Raw genomic sequence first — 9,188 nt, forward strand, 5'->3', positions numbered from 1 at the left:
AGCCGTGATGACTTCTTTTATCATAGAAACGACGGCAGAAAAAGACCAATCGGCCCATCTAGTCTGCTAGCAAGCTCCCATACTTATCTGTTTCACAGACCACCAAGTTCAGGGCCCTTGTTGGTAACGGATTCGAATTTCCTGCCGCCCCCTGCCGTTGATGCAGAGAGCAGCATCAAAGGTGAGCATAAGGCTTATGGTTAAGGGTTGTAACCGCCGCATCAAGCAAGTTACCCCGATGCTTGGTTACCCAGACTGCAAAGATCAATGCCTTGTTGGATGTTGTCTGAATGTCAGCTTTACTCCATCTCCATCTGCTGGTAGAGGTGGATAACCCACTGATGTGGCTTGGTCTGCCTGAGTGCAGAGGAAATGAGGACTACAACATGGCAACTTGTCACTTTTTGCCATCTGTAATTGGACTGAAAGAACAATTCCAATAGAAAAGGGGATGTTTGCAGAATGTGATGCCCAATGTTGGGCCAGCATGAAGATTTTACAATTGTCTGCATTTATGAGCTTTCAAAGCTACAGAGAATGACTACAGAAAGTCTACACCCCCTTCCAAAATGTTCATTTTTGCTTTTCTTATAGCCTGACAGTAAAATACATTAAAACAATATTTATTCCTTGTATCCTACAGCTGCCAAGTGAAAAATACAATGGCTTGCAAAAATATTCGACCCCCTAAAAAATGAGCAGATTTATGTGGATTACAAATACACACAGATTGTTCCAGAGAGTACATTTATTGCAAACAAGTATGCTCTTAAAGTAAATTTTCACAGTCACAATTCATTATTTCTCTGCCTTTTTTGTAAAATAAAATTAAAAACTGAAGAATGCTTTTTGCATAAGTATTCAACCCCTGTGCTGTGGAAGCTCCAAGTCTATTTATTTAAAAGTTTTTCTATACCGTCGTTAAGTTAAATACCATCACAACGGTTTACAGAAGGGCACGATAAAGAGAAATATGGGTGGTATAGATTACAAATTACTTGTGTGCCATCATAGTACGGTAACAATTTAAAATAATAAACTAGGTGTGTAAATTAAACCTGATTGTTAGGAACAAATTAGGCGGTTTGATTTTAACATTAATGTGCTTATGTAGGTTACTAAAAACTTCTAGCTTGGTGCATCCTTATCGCTCAACTATTTTTCTCCTTTTCTTTATCTTTATAAAATGCTTGTTTAAAAAGCCAGGTTTTCAGATTAGTTTTGAATAATTTCAGATTTGTCTGTAGTCTTATTTCGAGTGGCATGGTATTCCAGAGTACAGGACCAGCCAGTGACAGTGCTCTTTCCCTTACTTGCGTGAGATGTGCTGATTTGACAGAGGGGACAGTTAGTAGAGCTTTATTTACACAGTTGAAAGACATCTTCCTAACAACTGACTTACAATTGGCCTCTACTTGTGAATTACTAAAAAAGGTTCACTTTTCTGGATAAAAGACTCCCTAATTCCAGTACCATTGGTCACACTGTGAATTTGAAGGAAAGCTGTGAAAATGAAGACCAGAGAGCATTCTAAGGAAATTAAAAGATAAAGTTATAGACATGCACAAGCTAGGAAAAGGCTAGAAAATAATAACCAAGTGCTTGGATATCCCAGCGAGCACCATTGGATCAATTGTGAGGAAATGGAAGCAGCATCATATCACCCAGACACTGCCTAGACAAGGCTCTCCCTCAAAAATCAGCATCAGAGCAAGAAGGAGACTTGTGAGGGAGGCCAACAATCACTTTGAAGGAGTTAGAGAGTTCAGTGGCTGAGACTGGAGTGGAGGTGCACCAGTCAACCATATAGTCCTGGGGGAATTCTGCGCTACTGCGGAGCGCAGTATTTGTACAGAATTGCCAAAGTCTACGCAGAAAAGACCCTGGGATGACACGAACAGATCGTGCAAAGATGAAGGCACACCGTTTGCGGCGAAGATGGAAGGCCCCACTGAGAGTGAACGTGTGTGTGAAAGAGGAGAGGGGAGGGGTGTGGGAGCCAAAAAGAGGGATCCTATATGAGGATATTGTGAAGGAGTGTATATATGTGTGTGAGAGATTTGGAGCTTGGGTGTATGAAAAGGGGAGCATGTGTATGTGAAGGTGCTAGCCTGTGTGAACGGATTGTGTATGTGTGAGACAGAGCCTGTGTGAAGGGGTGCATGAGAGAGAGACATAGATAGCCTGTGTGAGGATGTGTGAGAAAGAAATTCTGCATCTCTAAGTAATAACTTTTTTTCTGTATTAATTTAAAATGTAATTAAAGACTGTCTTGTAAATTATTTTATTTTGACCAATTGGAGAAATTACTTACCTGATAATTTCGTTTTCCTTAGTGTGGACTCAGGACAATGAGTATAGTGTACTCCTGATAGCAGTTGGAGATGGATCAGATTTCAATCTGACATCAGCCCTAGTACATATACCCCTGCAGGAAGTGCAGCTCTTCAGTATTCTCCTCGAAAAGCAATTGTGGATATATGCATGACTGAATAACTTGATTAAGAACATAAGAAATTGCCATGCTGGGTCAGACCAAGGTTCCACCAAGCCCAGCATTCTGTTTCCAACAGAGGCCAAACCAGGCCACAAGAACCTGGCAATTATCCAAACACTAAGAAGAGCCCATGCTACTGATGCAAATAATAGCAGTGACTATTCCCTAATGGGCGGATTTTAAAAGCCCTGCTCGCGTAAATCCACCCGGATTTACGCGAGCAGGGCCTTGCGCGCCTATTTTCCATAGGCCGCCGGCGCGCGCAGAGCCCCGGGTCGCGCGTAGGTCCCGGGGTTTGTCGAAGGGGGCGTGTCGGGGGCATGGCACCAGCCCGGGGGCGTAGTACTGGCCTCCGGACCAGCCCCCGGGTCGGAGGACAGCGCGCCAGCAGTCCGCAGGCGTAAATCTAGGAACAAAGGTAAGGGGGGGGGGGTGGGTTAGGTAGGGGAAGGTGAGGGGAGGGCGAAAGGAAGTTCCCTCCGAGGCCGCTCCGATTTCGGAGCAGCCTCGGAGGGAATGGAGGCAGGCTGCGCGGCTCGGCGCGCGCCGGCTGCCCAAAATCAGCAGCCTTGTGTGCGCCGATCCAGGATTTTAGAGGATACGCGCGGCTATGCGCGTATCTTATAAAAATCCAGCGTACTTTTGTTTGCGCCTGCTGCGCAAACAAAAGTACGCGATCGCGCTGTTTTTAAAAATCTACCCCTAAGTAAATTTGATTAATAGCCGTTAATGGACTTCTCCTCCAAGAACTTATCCAAACCTTTTTTGAACCCAGCTACACTAACTGCACTAACCACATCCTCTGGCAACAAATTCTAGAGCTTTATTGTGCGTTGAGTGAAAAAGAATTTTCTCTGATTAGTCTTAAATGTGGTATTTGCTAACTTCATAGAATACCCTCTAGTCCTTCTATTATTCGAAAGTGTAACTTGATTAATTTGAAATGGTTATAGCTGGAGACCACCAGTGCCCTCAACCGAGAAACGTCGACACCCGGTAGGATGAGTGGCCTCATTGGAGGAAAGCATGAATTACCCATGAATCACTCACTCTCGAGGATGTCACCCGAGAATTCTATGAATAACAGCAGCCGTGGGTGGGATGCTGAGTCATCTGTCTACACTAAGGAAAACAAAATTATCAGGTAAGTAATTTCTCCATTTCCTAGCGTGTAGCAGATGGACTCAGGACCAATGGGATGAATAAAAGCTACTCCCGAACCGGGTGGGAGGCTGCCCGTGGCCCACTTAGTACTGCCCTTGCAAATGCTGTGTCCTCTCGAGCCTGAACATCCAGGCGGTAAAACCTGGAGGTGTGGATGGAGGACCATGTCGCCGCCCGACAGATCTCTGCGGGTGACAGCATCTTGGTTTCCGCCCAGGACACTGCCCTGGCTCTAGTGGAATGGGCCTTGACTTGTAAAGGCGGTGGCTTGCCTGCTTCTATAGGCTGCCTTGATGACTTCTTTGATCCAGCGGGCTATGGTTGCTCGCAAGGCCGCTTCCCCTTGTTTCTTCCCACTGTGAAGGATGAATAGATGGTCCGTCTTTCGTACGGATTCCGACCTTTCCAGGTTTCGGACTAGGAGTCTGCTGACGTTGAGGTGGCATAGACTGCGAGACTCTTCTGAATTCTTATGCTCATCTGGCGATGGTAGCAAGATGGAAGTGAGAAACCACTTTGGGGAGGAAGGACGGGACCGTGCGTAACTGGATGGTTCCTGGAGTGAGTCTGAGGAACGGCTCCCAGCAGGACAGTGCTTGTAGCTCGGAGATACGACGGGCTGAACAGACTGCCACTAGGAAGGCTGTCTTCGATGTTAAGAGTGGGAGAGACAGGCTGTGAAGAGGTCTGAAGGAGGCTCCTACTAAGAAATCTAGGACCAGGTTGAGGTTGCAAAGAGGCACCGGCCACTAGAGATGGTCGGATCTGCTTGACTCCTTTCAGAAAGCGGGAGACATCCGGGTGAGAGGCTAGACTGCCGCTCTCACTCTTGGTTCGCAGCATGACAATGTGGCCACCTGTACCTTGATGGAGTTGACAGACAATCCCTTCTGTAGGCCATTCTGCAGGAATTCCAAAATCGCAGGAATTTTGACTGAGCATGGAATGATGTCGCGGTCCTCACACTAGGCTTCGAATGCTGGTGTGAGGGATGTGGAGAACTTGCGTGCTTGAAGCAGGGTGTCAATTACTGCCCCTGAGTATCCACTCTTCCTCAGGCGAGTCCTCTCAATGGCCAGGCTGTAAGAGAGAATCGAGCTGGATCCTTGTGGAGAATCGGCCCTTGTTGGAGCAGGTTCCTGTGTGGCAGTAGCGGGAGGGGGCTCCCTGTCCGCAGCCTTCGCATGTCTGCGTATCATGGTCTTCTTGGTCAGTCCGGGGCCACTAGAAGTACTGGTCCCTTGTGGTGTTCTATCTTGTGGATGATTGCGCCAAATAGGGGCCACAGTGGGAAAGCGTATAATAAAGTTTCCTGTGGCCAGGTCTGTACCAGGGCATCGATTCCCTGGGACTGAGGTTCCCGCCTGCAGCTGAAGAAGTTGGGCACTTGGGCGTTGGACTAGTTTGACAGGAGTTCCATGGTTGGTGTTCCCCAACGGTTTACTATCAATTGGAATGCTGTGGTCGACAGCCTCCATTCTCCAGGGTCTAGACTTTCTCTGGAGGTAATCCACAGCGAAGTTGTCTTTCCCTGCGATGTGGATGGCAGAGATCTCTTGAAGGTTCACTTCCGCCCATGCCATTAGGGTGTCTATTTCCAGAGACACCTGATGGCTTCTGGTTCCTCCCTCATGGTTGATGTAGGCCAATGTTGTGGCGTTGTCCGACATGACTGACTGATTTGTCTTGGAGTCTGTGACCAAACCATAGGCAGGCCAGTCTGACTGCCCGGGCTTCTAGGTGATTGATGTTCCATCCCAACTCTTCTTTGTTCCATTGCACCTGGGCTGTTAGCTCCTGGCAGTGTGCTCCCCATCCTCATAGGCTGGCGTCTGTGGTGAGCAGGATCCAGGTTGGTGAGGATAGTCTCACTCCCTGGCTCAGATGGCCTTCTTGTAGCCACCATCGTAGTTGAGTTCGAACTTTTTCCGGGAGCTGAAGACGTATGGTGTAGTTCTGGGACAGCGGATTTCATCGTGATAGTAGTGAGTGCTGTAGGGGGTCTCATGTGAGCTGTTGCCCACGGCACTACTTCCAGTGTGGATGCCATGAGGCTGAGGACTTGGAGGTAGTCCCATGCCGTGGGACGAAGCTCGCTCAACAGGGTCATCAGTTTTGATTTCCTTGTCGGTGTCAGGATGACCTTGTCTTGTTTGGTGTCGAACTGAACTCCCAAGTATTCTAGAGATTGGGAGGGCTGCAGACAGCTCTTGTTTGTGTTGACCGACCACCCACCCGAGGCTCTCCAGTAGAGTTTTGACTCTGTTGGTCACCTGGTGACTTTCCTCTGGGGATTTCGCCCTGATCAGCCAGATAAGGCTGTACGAGGATTCCTTCCTTCCTCAATGTTGCTGCCACTACCACCATGATCTTGGTGAACATCTGGGGTGCTATGGCTAACCCGAATGGTAGTGCCTGAAACTGGTAGTGGCGGTCCAGGATCGTGAAGCGTAGAAAACGCTGATGCTCTTGATGGATCGGAATGTGTAGGTAGGCTTCTGACAGATCCAGGGATGTAAGAAACTCTCCCATATCGCCCTTATTACTGAGCATAGGGTTTCCATGCGAAAGCGAGGAATCTTCAGGTGGCGGTTGACCGACTTGAGGTCCAGGATGGGCCGGAACATTCCTTCTTTCTTGGGAACGATAAAATAGATGAAATAATGTCCAGTATTTATTTGTTGTGCGGGCACCGGTGTTATAGCCTCTAAGGCTAGCAATCTGGTCAGTGGAGCTTCCACTGCCATCCTCTTCGCAGGGTCGTGACAGGGGGATTCCACAAACTTGTCCAGAGGGAGCTGGTGGAAATCCAGGTAATATCCCTCTCGAAAGACGGCTAGGACCCATTTGTCCGATGTTATCTCGATCCATCTTTGGTAGAATAGGGCAAGTCTGCCCCTATGGCTTCTTCCTTTGGACGGGTCATTGTGGGGTGCGGCTGGGGCCTGGGCCCGAGCCGGCTCTCCTTTTGTTGTGCTTGTTCCGAAAGGACTGGCTCCTGCCTGCGGGGCAAGCCGCTTGATATGTGCTTCTATATGGGTTGAAGCGCTGTGATCCTCTGCCCCTGGAAGTTCGGGGGAAGGGTTGTTGGTTTCTCTTATTCCTGTCCGCCGGTAGCTGCAGCAGTGGGGATTCGCCCCATTTGTTGGCTAGCTTCTCTAGTTCACTTCCAAATAGGAGGGTTCCCTTGAAGGGCATCCTTGTGAGTCTCGTTTTGGAAGATGCATCGGCCGACCAGCTTAGGAGCCAGAATTGTCTTCTGGCTGCGACAGCTTATGACACTCCTCTAGCTGCGGTGCGCACCAGATCAGACGCAGCATCTGTGAGGAATGATGCTGCTGGTTCCAGGGCTTCCCCAGGAGTATTGTTCCTGGGCTGTGATAAGCAGGTGCGTGTCACCACGGCACAGCAGGCCGCGATCTGTAGAGACATAGCGGAGACGTCAAAAGACTGAGGATGGATTCCAGACATCTGTCTTGAGCATCCTTGAGTGCTGCTCCTCCCTCAACTGGGATAGTAGTGCGCGAGACCACACAGACCATGGCATCCACTTTCGGACATGCCAGGAGATCTTTGGCAGCTGAGTCCAGAGGGTACATGGCTGCCAGGGCACAAACATTCTTTTGAACGTAGTCTCTGGTAGGGATGTGAATCGTTTTAGGACGATTAAAATTATCGTCCGATAATTTTAATATCGTCTTAAACCGTTATGGAACACAATACAATACAGATTCTAACGATTTATCGTTATAAATCGTTAGAATCGTGAGCCGGCACACTAAAACCCCCTAAAACCCACCCCCGACCCTTTAAATTAAATCCCCCACCCTCCCGAACCCCCCCCAAATAACTTAAATAACCTGCGGGTCCAGCGGCGGTCCGGAACGGCAGCGGTCCGGAACGGGCTCCTGCTCCTGCATCTTGTCGTCTTCGGCCGGCGCCATTTTCCAAAATGGCGCCGAAAAATGGCGGCGGCCATAGACGAAAAAGATTGGACGGCAGGAGGTCCTTCCGGACCCCCGCTGGACTTTTGGCAAGTCTCGTGGGGGTCAGGAGGCCCCCCACAAGCTGGCCAAAAGTTCCTGGAGGTCCAGCGGGGGTCAGGGAGCGATTTCCCGCCGCGAATCGTTTTCGTACGGAAAATGGCGCCGGCAGGAGATCGACTGCAGGAGGTCGTTCAGCGAGGCGCCGGAACCCTCGCTGAACGACCTCCTGCAGTCGATCTCCTGCCGGCGCCATTTTCCGTACGGAAACGATTCGCGGCGGGAAATCGCTCCCTGACCCCCGCTGGACCTCCAGGAACTTTTGGCCAGCTTGTGGGGGGCCTCCTGACCCCCACGAGACTTGCCAAAAGTCCAGCGGGGGTCCGGAAGGACCTCCTGCCGTCCAATCTTTTTCGTCTATGGCCGCCGCCATTTTTCGGCGCCATTTTGGAAAATGGCGCCGGCCGAAGACGACAAGATGCAGGAGCAGGAGCCCGTTCCGGACCGCTGCCGTTCCGGACCGCCGCTGGACCCGCAGGTTATTTAAGTTATTTGGGGGTGGGGGATTTAATTTAAAGGGTCGGGGGTGGGTTTTAGGGGGTTTTAATGTGCCGGTTTTTCGATTTTTCGATTTTTTAACGATTTTCACGATTTTTCACGATATTTTACCCCCCCAAACGGCAACAATACGATTCCCTCCCCCTCCCAGCCGAAATCGATCGTTAAGACGATCGAGGACACGATTCACATCCCTAGTCTCTGGGGCATCCCATTCCAGGTCAATTAGCTGCTGGACGGCTTGCAATAGTGGGAAATGACAGGAGGTCTGACAGAGTCCCTCTAGAAGGGGATTCATCTTAGGTTCCCCCGAGGTACTTATGCCTGGGATAGCGAGCTCTTTCAAGCTGTGTGTGACCAGGTCTGGAAGCTCAACCTTGGTGAAGAAGCGCCTCATGGTTCGGTGGGGCTCTGTCCCCGGGGGGGGGGGGGGGGGAGTTCCCCTTCCTCCAGGTGTTCTGAATCCTCATCTGAGTTGTCCGTGTCCCCAAAGGTGGGGCTTCTGGGCGGTGGAATCACTTCCCTGGGCATAGAGGGTCCCGGGATGTTGAGGTCCTCTGGCGGAGGTTGTGACCATATTATCGGAGGCCCCGGTTACATGTGGACGACGGTATGCAAGCTTTTGAAGAATTCCACCCAGTAGATGCTGGGTCTAAATTAAGAGGTGCTGTGTCCCTGGGGAGCCCCATTTGAGGGAGGATCCCGCTGGGGGAAGCTAGGTCTGGCGTACTGTTCGAGAAGCTGGAACCCGGTACCGGCTGGGGAGGGCCTCCTCGCACTGTATACACAGGGCCGTGGCCTCCTCATGCTGTGCAGCTCTAATGTGGCATGCTGGGCAAAGGCCCTGAGCCTTGAGCTTCTTCCCCGGCGGTGCCATTGCTTGTGCGCATAAAATACAGGGCCCGGGTGGCTTAGTTATGCACTCCGGTGCGTCGAAGTTGTGCGCGTAGGATTGGTACGCACTCAGGGAGATGTGCGTGCTGTTG

The sequence above is a fragment of the Rhinatrema bivittatum genome, chromosome 5 (assembly GCF_901001135.1).
Source record: "Rhinatrema bivittatum chromosome 5, aRhiBiv1.1, whole genome shotgun sequence".
Taxonomy (NCBI): Eukaryota; Metazoa; Chordata; class Amphibia; order Gymnophiona; family Rhinatrematidae; genus Rhinatrema; species Rhinatrema bivittatum.